We start from the raw sequence: 16,724 nt of genomic DNA on the forward strand, positions 1-16,724 counted from the left end.
CTCAGGGACAGACACAGAATTGTTACTCAGGGACAGACACAGAATTGTTACTCAGGGACAGACACAGAATTGTTACTGAGGGACACAGAATTGTTACTGAGGGCCACAGAACTGTTACTTAGGGCCAGAGAAACGTTACTCAGGGACACAGAATTGTTACTCAGGGACAGACACAGAATTGTTACTCAGGGACAGACACAGAGTTGTTACTGAGGGACACAGAATTGTTACTGAGGGACACAGAATTGTTACTGAGGGCCACAGAACTGTTACTTAGGGCCACAGAAACGTTACTCAGGGACACAGAATTGTTACTCAGGGACAGACACAGAATTGTTACTGAGGGATACAGAATTGTTACTGAGGGACACAGAAACGTTACTTAGGGCCACAGAAACGTTACTTAGGGCCACAGAAACGTTACTTAGGGACACAGAATTGTTACTCAGGGACAGACACAGAAATGTTACTGAGGGACACAGAATTGTTACTTAGGGACACAGAATTGTTACTCAGGGACAGACACAGAATTGTTACTGAGGGACACAGAAACGTTACTTAGGGCCACAGAAACGTTACTTAGGGCCACAGAAACGTTGCTTAGGGCCACAGAATTGTTACTTAGGGACAGACACAGAATTGTTACTGAGGGACACAGAATTGTTACTGAGGGCCACAGAACCGTTACTTAGGGCCACAGAAACGTTACTTAGGGACACAGAATTGTTACTCAGGGACAGACACAGAATTGTTACTGAGGGACACAGAACCGTTACTTAGGGCCACAGAAACGTTACTTAGGGCCACAGAAACGTTACTTAGGGCCACAGAATCATTACTTAGGGCCACAGAAACGTTACTTAGGGACACAGAAACGTTATTTAGGGACACAGAATTGTTACTCAGGGAAAACACAGAATTGTTACTGAGGGACACAGAATTGTTACTGAGGGCCACAGAACTGTTACTGAGGGCCACAGAACTGTTACTTAGGGCCACAGAACTGTTACTTAGGGCCACAGAAACGTTACTTAGGGCCACAGAAACGTTACTTAGGGCCACAGAAACGTTACTTAGGGCCACAGAATCGTTACTTAGGGCCACAGAAACGTTTCTTAGGGCCACAGAAACGTTACTTAGGGACACAGAATTGTTACTCAGGGACAGACACAGAATTGTTACTGAGGGACACAGATTTGTTACTGAGGGCCACAGAACCGTTACTTAGGGCCACAGAAACGTTACTTAGGGACACAGAATTGTTACTCAGGGACAAACACAGAATTGTTACTCAGGGACAGACACAGAATTGTTACTCAGGGACACAGAATTGTTACTGAGGGACACAGAATTGTTACTGAGGGACACAGAATTGTTACTGAGGGCCACAGAACTGTTACTTAGGGCCAGAGAAACGTTACTCAGGGACACAGAATTGTTACTCAGGAACAGACACAGAATTGTTACTGAGGGACACAGAATTGTTACTGAGGGACACAGAATTGTTACTGAGGGACACAGAATTGTTACTGAGGGCCACAGAACTGTTACTTAGGGCCACAGAAACGTTACTCAGGGACACAGAATTGTTACTCAGGGACAGACACAGAATTGTTACTGAGGGATACAGAATTGTTACTGAGGGACACAGAAATGTTACTTAGGGCCACAGAAACGTTACTTAGGGCCACAGAAATGTTACCTAGGGACACAGAATTGTTACTCAGGGACAGACACAGAAATGTTACTGAGGGACACAGAATTGTTACTTAGGGACACAGAATTGTTACTCAGGGACAGACACAGAATTGTTACTGAGGGACACAGAAACGTTACTTAGGGCCACAGAAACGTTACTTAGGGCCACAGAAACGTTGCTTAGGGCCACAGAATTGTTACTTAGGGACAGACACAGAATTGTTACTGAGGGACACAGAATTGTTACTGAGGGCCACAGAACCGTTACTTAGGGCCACAGAAACGTTACTTAGGGACATAGAATTGTTACTCAGGGACAGACACAGAATTGTTACTGAGGGACACAGAACCGTTACTTAGGGCCACAGAAACGTTACTTAGGGCCACAGAAACGTTACGTAGGGCCACAGAATCATTACTTAGGGCCACAGAAACGTTACTTAGGGACACAGAAACGTTACTTAGGGCCACAGAATTGTTACTTAGGGACAGACACAGAATTGTTACTGAGGGACACAGATTTGTTACTGAGGGCCACAGAAACGTTACTTAGGGTCACAGAAACGTTACTTAGGGCCACAGAATCGTTACTTAGGGCCACAGAAACGTTACTTAGGGCCACAGAATTGTTACTCAGGGACAGACACAGAATTGTTACTGAGGGCCACAGAACCGTTACTTAGGGCCACAGAAACGTTACTTAGGGACACAGAATTGTTACTCAGGGACAGACACAGAATTGTTACTGAGGGATACAGAATTGTAACTGAGGGCCACAGAAACGTTACTTAGGGCCACAGAAACGTTACTTAGGGCCACAGAAACGTTACTTAGGGCCACAGAATTGTTACTCAGGGACAGACACAGAATTGTTACTGAGGGATACAGAATTGTTACTGAGGGACACAGAACCGTTACTTAGGGCCACAGAAACGTTACTTAGGGACAGACACAGAATTGTTACTGAGGGACACAGATTTGTTACTGAGGGCCACAGAAACGTTACTTAGGGCCACAGAAACGTTACTTAGGGCCACAGAAACTTTACTTAGGGCCACAGAATTGTTACTCAGGGACAGACACAGAATTGTTACTGAGGGACACAGAATTGTTACTGAGGGCCACAGAACCGTTACTTAGGGCCACAGAAACGTTACTTAGGGACACAGAATTGTTACTCAGGGACAGACACAGAATTGTTACTGAGGGATACAGAATTGTTACTGAGGGACACAGAAACGTTACTTAGGGCCACAGAAACGTTACTTAGGGCCACAGAATTGTTACTTAGGGACAGACACAGAATTGTTACTGAGGGACACAGAATTGTTACTGAGGGCCACAGAACCGTTACTTAGGGCCACAGAAACATTACTTAGGGACACAGAAACGTTACTTAGGGACACAGAATCGTTACTTAGGGCCACAGAAACGTTACTTAGGGCCACAGAAACTTTACTTAGGGACACAGAATTGTTACTTAGGGACACAGAATTGTTACTCAGGGACAGACACAGAATTGTTACTGAGGGATACAGAATTGTTACTGAGGGACACAGAAACGTTACTTAGGGCCACAAAAAACGTTACTTAGGGCCACAGAAACGTTACTTAGGGCCACAGAATTGTTACTTAGGGACAGACACAGAATTGTTACTGAGGGACACAGAATTGTTACTGAGGGCCACAGAACCGTTACTTAGGGCCACAGAAACGTTACTTAGGGCCACAGAAACGTTACTGAGGGCCACAGAAACGTTACTTAGGGCCACTGAAACGTTACTTAGGGACACAGAATTGTTACTCAGGGACAGACACAGAATTGTTACTGAGGGCCACAGAACTGTTACTGAGGGCCACAGAAACGTTACTTAGGGCCACAGAAACGTTACTTAGGGCCACAGAAACAATACTTAGGGCCACAGAATCGTTACTTAGGGCCACAGAAACGTTACTTAGGGCCACAGAAACGTTACTTAGGGACACAGAATTGTTACTCAGGGACAGACACAGAATTGTTACTGAGGGACACAGATTTGTTACTGAGGGCCACAGAAACGTTACTTAGGGACACAGAATTGTTACTCAGGGACAGACACAGAATTGTTACTCAGGGACAGACACAGAATTGTTACTGAGGGACACAGAATTGTTACTGAGGGACACAGAATTGTTACTGAGGGACACAGAATTGTTACTCAGGGACACAGAATTGTTACTGAGGGACACAGAATTGTTACTGAGGGACACAGAATTGTTACTCAGGGACAGACACAGAATTGTTACTCAGGGACAGACACAGAATTGTTACTCAGGGACAGACACAGAATTGTTACTGAGGGACACAGAATTGTTACTGAGGGCCACAGAACTGTTACTTAGGGCCAGAGAAACGTTACTCAGGGACACAGAATTGTTACTCAGGGACAGACACAGAATTGTTACTCAGGGACAGACACAGAATTGTTACTGAGGGACACAGAATTGTTACTGAGGGACACAGAATTGTTACTGAGGGCCACAGAACTGTTACTTAGGGCCACAGAAACGTTACTCAGGGACACAGAATTGTTACTCAGGGACAGACACAGAATTGTTACTGAGGGATACAGAATTGTTACTGAGGGACACAGAAACGTTACTTAGGGCCACATAAACGTTACTTAGGGCCACAGAAACGTTACTTAGGGACACAGAATTGTTACTCAGGGACAGACACAGAAATGTTACTGAGGGACACAGAATTGTTACTTAGGGACACAGAATTGTTACTCAGGGACAGACACAGAATTGTTACTGAGGGACACAGAAACGTTACTTAGGGCCACAGAAACGTTACTTAGGGCCACAGAAACGTTGCTTAGGGCCACAGAATTGTTACTTAGGGACAGACACAGAATTGTTACTGAGGGACACAGAATTGTTACTGAGGGCCACAGAACCGTTACTTAGGGCCACAGAAACGTTACTTAGGGACACAGAATTGTTACTCAGGGACAGACACAAAATTGTTACTGAGGGACACAGAACCGTTACTTAGGGCCACAGAAACGTTACTTAGGGCCACAGAAACGTTACTTAGGGCCACAGAATCATTACTTAGGGCCACAGAAACGTTACTTAGGGACACAGAAACGTTACTTAGGAACACAGAATTGTTACTCAGGGAAAACACAGAATTGTTACTGAGGGACACAGAATTGTTACTGAGGGCCACAGAACTGTTACTGAGGGCCACAGAACTGTTACTTAGGGCCACAGAACTGTTACTTAGGGCCACAGAAACGTTACTTAGGGCCACAGAAACGTTACTTAGGGCCACAGAAACGTTACTTAGGGCCACAGAATCGTTACTTAGGGCCACAGAAACGTTACTTAGGGACACAGAATTGTTACTCAGGGACAGACACAGAATTGTTACTGAGGGACACAGATTTGTTACTGAGGGCCACAGAACCATTACTTAGGGCCACAGAAACGTTACTTAGGGACACAGAATCGTTACTCAGGGACAGACACAGAATTGTTACTCAGGGACAGACACAGAATTGTTACTCAGGGACACAGAATTGTTACTGAGGGACACAGAATTGTTACTGAGGGACACAGAATTGTTACTGAGGGCCACAGAACTGTTACTTAGGGCCAGAGAAACGTTACTCAGGGACACAGAATTGTTACTCAGGGACAGACACAGAATTGTTACTGAGGGACACAGAATTGTTACTGAGGGACACAGAATTGTTACTGAGGGACACAGAATTGTTACTGAGGGCCACAGAACTGTTACTTAGGGCCACAGAAACGTTACTCAGGGACACAGAATTGTTACTCAGGGACAGACACAGAATTGTTACTGAGGGATACAGAATTGTTACTGAGGGACACAGAAATGTTACTTAGGGCCACAGAAACGTTACTTAGGGCCACAGAAACGTTACTTAGGGACACAGAATTGTTACTCAGGGACAGACACAGAAATGTTACTGAGGGACACAGAATTGTTACTTAGGGACACAGAATTGTTACTCAGGGACAGACACAGAATTGTTACTGAGGGACACAGAAACGTTACTTAGGGCCACAGAAACGTTACTTAGGGCCACAGAAACGTTGCTTAGGGCCACAGAATTGTTACTTAGGGACAGACACAGAATTGTTACTGAGGGACACAGAATTGTTACTGAGGGCCACAGAACCGTTACTTAGGGCCACAGAAACATTACTTAGGGACACAGAATTGTTACTCAGGGACAGACACAGAATTGTTACTGAGGGACACAGAACCGTTACTTAGGGCCACAGAAACGTTACTTAGGGCCACAGAAACGTTACTTAGGGCCACAGAATCATTACTTAGGGCCACAGAAACGTTACTTAGGGACACAGAAACGTTACTTAGGGACACAGAATTGTTACTCAGGGACAGACACAGAATTGTTACTGAGGGATACAGAATTGTTACTGAGGGCCACAGAACTGTTACTGAGGGCCACAGAACTGTTACTTAGGGCCACAGAACTGTTACTTAGGGCCACAGAAACGTTACTTAGGGCCACAGAAACGTTACTTAGGGCCACAGAATCGTTACTTAGGGCCACAGAAACGTTTCTTAGGGCCACAGAAACGTTACTTAGGGACACAGAATTGTTACTCAGGGACAGACACAGAATTGTTACTGAGGGACACAGATTTGTTACTGAGGGCCACAGAACCGTTACTTAGGGCCACAGAAACGTTACTTAGGGACACAGAATTGTTACTCAGGGACAGACACAGAATTGTTACTCAGGGACAGACACAGAATTGTTACTCAGGGACACAGAATTGTTACTGAGGGACACAGAATTGTTACTGAGGGACACAGAATTGTTACTGAGGGCCACAGAACTGTTACTTAGGGCCAGAGAAACGTTACTCAGGGACACAGAATTGTTACTCAGGGACAGACACAGAATTGTTACTGAGGGACACAGAATTGTTACTGAGGGACACAGAATTGTTACTGAGGGACACAGAATTGTTACTGAGGGCCACAGAACTGTTACTTAGGGCCACAGAAACGTTACTCAGGGACACAGAATTGTTACTCAGGGACAGACACAGAATTGTTACTGAGGGATACAGAATTGTTACTGAGGGACACAGAAACGTTACTTAGGGCCACAGAAACGTTACTTAGGGCCACAGAAACGTTACTTAGGGACACAGAATCGTTACTTAGGGCCACAGAAACGTTACTTAGGGCCACAGAAACTTTACTTAGGGACACAGAATTGTTACTTAGGGACACAGAATTGTTACTCAGGGACAGACACAGAATTGTTACTGAGGGATACAGAATTGTTACTGAGGGACACAGAAACGTTACTTAGGGCCACAGAAACGTTACTTAGGGCCACAGAATTGTTACTTAGGGACAGACACAGAATTGTTACTGAGGGACACAGAATTGTTACTGAGGGCCACAGAACCGTTACTTAGGGCCACAGAAACGTTACTTAGGGACACAGAATTGTTACTCAGGGACAGACACAGAATTGTTACTGAGGGACACAGAACCGTTACTTAGGGCCACAGAAACGTTACTTAGGGCCACAGAAACGTTACTTAGGGCCACAGAATCGTTACTTAGGGCCACAGAAACGTTACTTAGGGACACAGAAACGTTACTTAGGGACACAGAATTGTTACTCAGGGACAGACACAGAATTGTTACTGAGGGACACAGAATTGTTACTGAGGGCCACAGAACTGTTACTGAGGGCCACAGAACTGTTACTTAGGGCCACAGAAATGTTACTTAGGGCCACAGAAACGTTACTTAGGGCTACAGAAACGTTACTTAGGGCCACAGAATCGTTACTTAGGGCCACAGAAACGTTACTTAGGGCCACTGAAACGTTACTTAGGGACACAGAATGGTTACTCAGGGACAGACACAGAATTGTTACTGAGGGACACAGATTTGTTACTGAGGGACACAGAACCGTTACTTAGAGCCACAGAAACGTTACTTAGGGACACAGAATTGTTACTCAGGGACAGACACAGAATTGTTACTCAGGGACACAGAATTGTTACTGAGGGACACAGAATTGTTACTGAGGGACACAGAATTGTTACTGAGGGACACAGAATTGTTACTCAGGGACACAGAATTGTTACTGAGGGACACAGAATTGTTACTGAGGGACACAGAATTGTTACTCAGGGACAGACACAGAATTGTTACTCAGGGACAGACACAGAATTGTTACTCAGGGACAGACACAGAATTGTTACTGAGGGACACAGAATTGTTACTGAGGGACACAGAATTGTTACTGAGGGCCACAGAATTTTTACTCAGGGACACAGAATTGTTACTGAGGGACACAGAATTGTTACTGAGGGACACAGAATTGTTACTCAGGGACAGACACAGAATTGTTACTGAGGGACACAGAATTGTTACTGAGGGCCACAGAACTGTTACTTAGGGCCAGAGAAACGTTACTCAGGGACACAGAATTGTTACTCAGGGACAGACACAGAATTGTTACTCAGGGACAGACACAGAATTGTTACTGAGGGACACAGAATTGTTACTGAGGGACACAGAATTGTTACTGAAGGCCACAGAACTGTTACTTAGGGCCACAGAAACGTTACTCAGGGACACAGAATTGTTACTCAGGGACAGACACAGAATTGTTACTGAGGGATACAGAATTGTTACTGAGGGACACAGAAACGTTACTTAGGGCCACAGAAACGTTACTTAGGGCCACAGAAACGTTACTCAGGGACACAGAATTGTTACTCAGGGACAGACACAGAAATGTTACTGAGGGACACAGAATTGTTACTTAGGGACACAGAATTGTTACTCAGGGACAGACACAGAATTGTTACTGAGGGACACAGAACCGTTACTTAGGGCCACAGAAACGTTACTTAGGGCCACAGAAACGTTACTTAGGGCCACAGAATCATTACTTAGGGCCACAGAAACGTTACTTAGGGACACAGAAACGTTACTTAGGGACACAGAATTGTTACTCAGGGACAGACACAGAATTGTTACTGAGGGACACAGAATTGTTACTGAGGGCCACAGAACTGTTACTGAGGGCCACAGAACTGTTACTTAGGGCCACAGAAACGTTACTTAGGGCCACAGAAACGTTACTTAGGGCTACAGAAACGTTACTTAGGGCCACAGAATCGTTACTTAGGGCCACAGAATCGTTACTTAGGGCCACAGAAACGTTTCTTAGGGCCACAGAAACGTTACTTAGGGACACAGAATTGTTACTCAGGGACAGACACAGAATTGTTACTGAGGGACACAGATTTGTTACTGAGGGCCACAGAACCGTTACTTAGGGCCACAGAAACGTTACTTAGGGACACAGAATTGTTACTCAGGGACAGACACAGAATTGTTACTGAGGGACACAGAATTGTTACTGAGGGCCACAGAACTGTTACTTAGGGCCAGAGAAACGTTACTCAGGGACACAGAATTGTTACTCAGGGACAGACACAGAATTGTTACTGAGGGACACAGAATTGTTACTGAGGGACACAGAATTGTTACTGAGGGACACAGAATTGTTACTGAGGGCCACAGAACTGTTACTTAGGGCCACAGAAACGTTACTCAGGGACACAGAATTGTTACTCAGGGACAGACACAGAATTGTTACTGAGGGATACAGAATTGTTACTGAGGGACACAGAAACGTTACTTAGGGCCACAGAAACGTTACTTAGGGCCACAGAAACGTTACTTAGGGCCACAGAATCGTTACTTAGGGCCACAGAAATGTTACTTAGGGCCACAGAAACTTTACTTAGGGACACAGAATTGTTACTTAGGGACACAGAATTGTTACTCAGGGACAGACACAGAATTGTTACTGAGGGATACAGAATTGTTACTGAGGGACACAGAAACGTTACTTAGGGCCACAGAAACGTTACTTAGGGCCACAGAATTGTTACTTAGGGACAGACACAGAATTGTTACTGAGGGACACAGAATTGTTACTGAGGGACACAGAATTGTTACTGAGGGCCACAGAACCGTTACTTAGGGCCACAGAAACGTTACTTAGGGACACAGAATTGTTACTCAGGGACAGACACAGAATTGTTACTGAGGGAAACAGAACCGTTACTTAGGGCCACAGAAACGTTACTTAGGGCCAAAGAAATGTTACTTAGGGCCACAGAAACGTTACTTAGGGCTACAGAAACGTTACTTAGGGCCACAGAATCGTTACTTAGGGCCATAGAAACGTTACTTAGGGCCACTGAAACGTTACTTAGGGACACAGAATTGTTACTCAGGGACAGACACAGAATTGTTACTGAGGGACACAGAATTGTTACTGAGGGCCACAGTACTGTTACTGAGGGCCACAGAACTGTTACTTAGGGCCACAGAAATGTTACTTAGGGCCACAGAAACGTTACTTAGGGCCACAGAAACGTTACTTAGGGCTACAGAAACGTTACTTAGGGCCACAGAATCGTTACTTAGGGCCATAGAAACGTTACTTAGGGCCACTGAAACGTTACTTAGGGACACAGAATGGTTACTCAGGGACAGACACAGAATTGTTACTGAGGGACACAGATTTGTTACTGAGGGACACAGAACCGTTACTTAGAGCCACAGAAACGTTACTTAGGGACACAGAATTGTTACTCAGGGACAGACACAGAATTGTTACTCAGGGACACAGAATTGTTACTGAGGGACACAGAATTGTTACTGAGGGACACAGAATTGTTACTCAGGGTTACAGAATTGTTACTGAGGGACACAGAATTGTTACTCAGGGGCACAGAATTGTTACTGAGGGACACAGAATTGTTACTCAGGGACAGACACAGAATTGTTACTCAGGGACAGACACAGAATTGTTACTCAGGGACAGACACAGAATTGTTACTGAGGGACCCAGAATTGTTACTGAGGGCCACAGAAACGTTACTTAGGGCCAGAGAAACGTTACTCAGGGACACAGAATTGTTTCTCAGGGACAGACACAGAATTGTTACTGAGGGACACAGAATTGTTACTGAGGGCCACAGAAACATTACTTAGGGCCAGAGAAACGTTACTCAGGGACACAGAATTGTTTCTCAGGGACAGACACAGAATTGTTACTGAGGGACACAGAATTGTTACTGAGGGCCACAGAACCGTTACTTAGGGCCACAGAATCGTTACTTAGGGCCACAGAATCATTACTTAGGGCCACAGAAACGTTACTTAGGGCCACAGAAACGTTACTTAGGGACACAGAATTGTTACTCAGGGACAGACACAGAATTGTTACTGAGGGACACAGATTTGTTACTGAGGGCCACAGAACCGTTACTTAGGGCCACAGAATCGTTACTTAGGGACACAGAATTGTTACTCAGGGACAGACACAGAATTGTTACTCAGGGACAGACACAGAATTGTTACTGAGGGACACAGAATTGTTACTGAGGGACACAGAATTGTTACTGAGGGCCACAGAAACATTACTTAGGGCCAGAGAAACGTTACTCAGGGACACAGAATTGTTTCTCAGGGACAGACACAGAATTGTTACTGAGGGACACAGAATTGTTACTGAGGGCCACAGAACCGTTACTTAGGGCCACAGAATCGTTACTTAGGGCCACAGAATCATTACTTAGGGCCACAGAAACGTTACTTAGGGCCACAGAAACGTTACTTAGGGACACAGAATTGTTACTCAGGGACAGACACAGAATTGTTACTGAGGGACACAGATTTGTTACTGAGGGCCACAGAACCGTTACTTAGGGCCACAGAATCGTTACTTAGGGACACAGAATTGTTACTCAGGGACAGACACAGAATTGTTACTCAGGGACAGACACAGAATTGTTACTGAGGGACACAGAATTGTTACTGAGGGACACAGAATTGTTACTGAGGGACACAGAATTGTTACTCAGGGACACATAATTGTTACTCAGGGACACAGAATTGTTACTGAGGGACACAGAATTGTTACTGAGGGACACAGAATTGTTACTGAGGGCCACAGAACTGTTACTTAGGGCCAGAGAAACGTTACTCAGGGACACAGAATTGTTACTCAGGGACAGACACAGAATTGTTACTGAGGGACACAGAATTGTTACTGAGGGACACAGAATTGTTACTGAGGGCCACAGAACTGTTACTTAGGGCCACAGAAACGTTACTCAGGGACACAGAATTGTTACTCAGGGACAGACACAGAATTGTTACTGAGGGATACAGAATTGTTACTGAGGGACACAGAAACGTTACTTAGGGCCACAGAAACATTACTTAGGGACACAGAATCGTTACTTAGGGCCACAGAAACGTTACTTAGGGCCACAGAAACTTTACTTAGGGACACAGAATTGTTACTTAGGGACACAGAATTGTTACTCAGGGACAGACACAGAAATGTTACTGAGGGATACAGAATTGTTACTGAGGGACACAGAAACGTTACTTAGGGCCACAGAAACGTTACTTAGGGCCACAGAATTGTTACTTAGGGACAGACACAGAATTGTTACTGAGGGACACAGAATTGTTACTGAGGGCCACAGAACTGTTACTGAGGGCCACAGAACTGTTACTTAGGGCCACAGAAACGTTACTTAGGGCCACAGAATCGTTACTTAGGGCCACAGAATCGTTACTTAGGGCCACAGAAACGTTACTTAGGGCCACTGAAACGTTACTTAGGGACACAGAATTGTTACTCAGGGACAGACACAGAATTGTTACTGAGGGACACAGATTTGTTACTGAGGGCCACAGATCCGTTACTTAGGGCCACAGAAACGTTACTTAGGGACACAGAATTGTTACTCAGGGACAGACACAGTATTGTTACTCAGGGACAGACACAGAATTGTTACTCAGGGACACAGAATTGTTACTGAGGGACACAGAATTGTTACTGAGGGACACAGAATTGTTACTGAGGGACACAGAATTGTTACTCAGGGACACAGAATTGTTACTGAGGGACACAGAATTGTTACTGAGGGACACAGAATTGTTACTGAGGGACAGACACAGAATTGTTACTCAGGGACAGACACAGAATTGTTACTCAGGGACAGACACAGAATTGTTACTCAGGGACAGACACAGAATTGTTACTCAGGGACAGACACAGAATTGTTACTGAGGGACACAGAATTGTTACTGAGGGCCACAGAAACGTTACTTAGGGCCAGAGAAACGTTACTCAGGGACACAGAATTGTTACTCAGGGACAGACACAGAATTGTTACTGAGGGACACAGAATTGTTACTGAGGGCCACAGAACCGTTACTTAGGGCCACAGAAACGTTACTTAGGGACACAGAATTGTTACTCAGGGACAGACACAGAATTGTTACTGAGGGATACAGAATTGTTACTGAGGGACACAGAAACGTTACTTAGGGCCACAGAAACGTTACTTAGGGACAGACACAGAATTGTTACTGAGGGACACAGATTTGTTACTGAGGGCCACAGAAACGTTACTTAGGGCCACAGAAACGTTACTTAGGGCCACAGAATCGTTACTTAGGGCCACAGAAACGTTACTTAGTGCCACAGAAACTTTACTTAGGGCCACAGAATTGTTACTCAGGGACAGACACAGAATTGTTACTGAGGGACACAGAATTGTTACTGAGGGCCACAGAACCATTACTTAGGGCCACAGAAACGTTACTTAGGGACACAGAATTGTTACTCAGGGACAGACAGAATTGTTACTGAGGGATACAGAATTGTTACTGAGGGACACAGAAACGTTACTTAGGGCCACTGAAACGTTACTTAGGGCCACAGAAACGTTACTTAGGGCCACAGAATTGTTACTTAGGGACAGACACAGAATTGTTACTGAGGGACACAGAATTGTTACTTAGGGCCACAGAACCGTTACTTAGGGCCACAGAAACGTTACTTAGGGACACAGAATTGTTACTCAGGGACAGACACAGAATTGTTACTGAGGGACACAGAACCGTTACTTAGGGCCACAGAAACGTTACTTAGGGCCACAGAAACGTTACTGAGGGCCACAGAAACGTTACTTAGGGACACAGACTTGTTACTTAGGGACAGACACAGAATTGTTACTGAGGGCCACAGAACTGTTACTGAGGGCCACAGAACTGTTACTTAGGGCCACAGAAACGTTACTTAGGGCCACAGAAACGTTACTTAGGGCCACAGAAACGTTACTTAGGGACACAGAATTGTTACTCAGGGACAGACACAGAATTGTTTCTGAGGGACACAGATTTGTTACTGAGGGCCACAGAACCGTTACTGAGGGCCACAGAAACGTTACTTAGGGACACAGAATTGTTACTCAGGGACAGACACAGAATTGTTAATCAGGGACAGACACAGAATTGTTACTCAGGGACACAGAATTGTTACTGAGGGACACAGAATTGTTACTGAGGTACACAGAATTGTTACTCAGGGACACAGAATTGTTACTGAGGGACACAGAATTGTTACTCAGGGACACAGAATTGTTACTGTGGGACACAGAATTGTTACTGAGGGACACAGAATTGTTACTCAGGGACAGACACAGAATTGTTACTCAGGGACAGACACAGAATTGTTACTGAGGGCCACAGAACTGTCACTTAGGGCCAGAGAAACGTTACTCAGGGACACAGAATTGTTACTCAGGGACAGACACAGAATTGTTACTCAGGGACAGACACAGAATTGTTACTGAGGGACACAGAATTGTTACTGAGGGACACAGAATTGTTTCTGAGGGCCACAGAACTGTTACTTAGGGCCACAGAAACGTTACTCAGGGACACAGAATTATTACTCAGGGACAGACACAGAATTGTTACTCAGGGACACAGAATCGTTTAATTAAAGAGTATGTCAGACAACATGCAGAGGAGTGGCAGAGGAGGCAATGTTTTTGGAGCGAGCAGACGTGGCAGCAGAGGAAGGGGTCGAGGCAGCACTATTCGCAGCCAGAGGCCAGTGCTCCCGGTGTCATCCAGCGGTCGTGTCTCCACCGACAACCCTGCCGTCATCGATTGGTTTGCTCGGTCGTCTTCCTCTTCCCAGGTCACCTCTGACACCTACAGTCAACGGTCGGTGGGTACGTCAGACACAACCGTTAGTTGGCATGGCCCGGGAGCAAGCCCACTGAAATCACGTGTCCTCTACCTGCCCCTGTCCTTTGGTGTTCCCTCACCAAGCGAAGTATCGCATGCTGTGGGCTCAGCCCCACTGTACAGTGAGGAAGAGCTAACAGAGGGCGGTCAGGAACGGGGGGAGACAACCGCCTCTTCAGAAGCCAGGCGAAGAAGTAGTGGCGAGGAGAGTGGCTCGGTAGCCGGTCTAGAGACAGGTCTGTCTCCTGACCCACACGCAGCCGAGGGGGCTAGTAGTGAGGCGGAGACCCTAATTGATGATGATGAGGCTGATCGCACTTGGCAGCCTCGTCGTCATCAGGCTATTGCTTCCGCATCATCAGGAGAAGAGGGTGGCAGCTTGGCAGTGAGCAAAACAGTCGGTGGGTTGCCTAGGAGGCAGCAGGGTCGCAGCAGTGTCAGTGGAGGCAAACGGCCACGGAGTACAGCACCAGCTCCACTGCAGCCTACCACCACGGCCAGTAGTGGTGCCGGTGTGCACGGAGGAAGCAGCAGTCAGCCAGTGAGGAGTATCGGGGGCAAAGTTTCCTACTCGGCGGTGTGGCAATTTTTTGTCAAGCCGCCCGAGGAAGTAAACGTAGCCGTATATCGACTATGTGGCCAGAAAGTCAAGCGTGGCCAGGGGGCCCATGTTGGGACTACAGCGTTGCGGCAGCATATGCAGCGTCGCCATTTGGTGGCCTGGGAAAACCGTGATAAAGATACGGCGGTTCTGCCCGCCCCAGCCCCCGCTCCATCACCCGCTCCGTTACTTGCTCCGTCACCCGACGTCAATCGCCCTCTATCAGCCAGTCAAGGCTCCAACACCTCTGCTGAGGGGAGTTGTCGCTCGTTGGCATCTTCCGCTCGTTCAGATGCTCCTTCTCCTGCTACTCCTCTTCACGGATTCCGTCAGCAGTCTTTCTTGGAATCCGTTTCCAAGAGACAACAGTTTGCGAGCACGCACCCGACGGTGCAAAAGCTGAACGTCCTCCTGTCCAAGTTGCTGGTGCTGCAGTCCCTCCCTTTCCAAGTGGTGGACTCAGCACCTTTCTGAGAAATGATGGCTTGTGCCGCGCCGCGGTGGAGAGTGCCAAGCCGTCATTTCTTCGCCAAAAAGGCAGTGCCAGCCCTGCATTCACATGTAGAAGAGATGGTGGGCCAGTCTTTGAGCATGTCGGTCTCTGCCAAAGTGCACGGCAGCGCCGACGTGTGGAGCTGTAACTACGGTCAGGGACAGTACATGTCATTTACGGCCCACTGGGTGAACGTGGTGCCGTCACAGCCGCACCAGCAACTTGGACAGGTCACGCCGCTTTTTCCTCCACGTTTGCACGTCCTTGGTCCACAAAAGATGTCCGCCTCTACCACCTCTTCTTCCTTCGTGTCCTCAGCTGCCACCCCCGTGCCAAGTCCCATTACCCGACCGGCATATCACATGTGCAGGGCGCAACGGTGTCACGCTGTGCTGCACCTGGTATGCCTTGGCGAACGTAGTCACACAGGGGAGGAACTTCTCAGTGTAATGAACAGAGAAATCGACAGATGGCTGTCTCCGCGCAAACTGAAAATCGGAACCATGTTGACCGACAACGGAAAGAACATGGTGTCTGCTCTGCGTCAAGGAAGGTTGTGCCATGCGCCATGCATGGCTCACGTGTTCAATCTGGTTGTCAAGTGGTTCCTAAAATCCACCATCCCACTGCTAAGACATCCTTAAAATGTCACGTAAACTTTGCATGCATTTCAGCCATTCCTACACCGCAAAGCACACCCTCCTTGAGCTGCAGAGGCAGAACGGAATTCCACAGCATCGCCTGATCTGCGACGTTGCAAC

The sequence above is a fragment of the Staurois parvus genome, unplaced genomic scaffold (assembly GCF_062004578.1).
Source record: "Staurois parvus isolate SC_StPar_1 unplaced genomic scaffold, SC_StPar_1.0 ptg000361l, whole genome shotgun sequence".
NCBI classification, from domain to species: Eukaryota; Metazoa; Chordata; class Amphibia; order Anura; family Ranidae; genus Staurois; species Staurois parvus.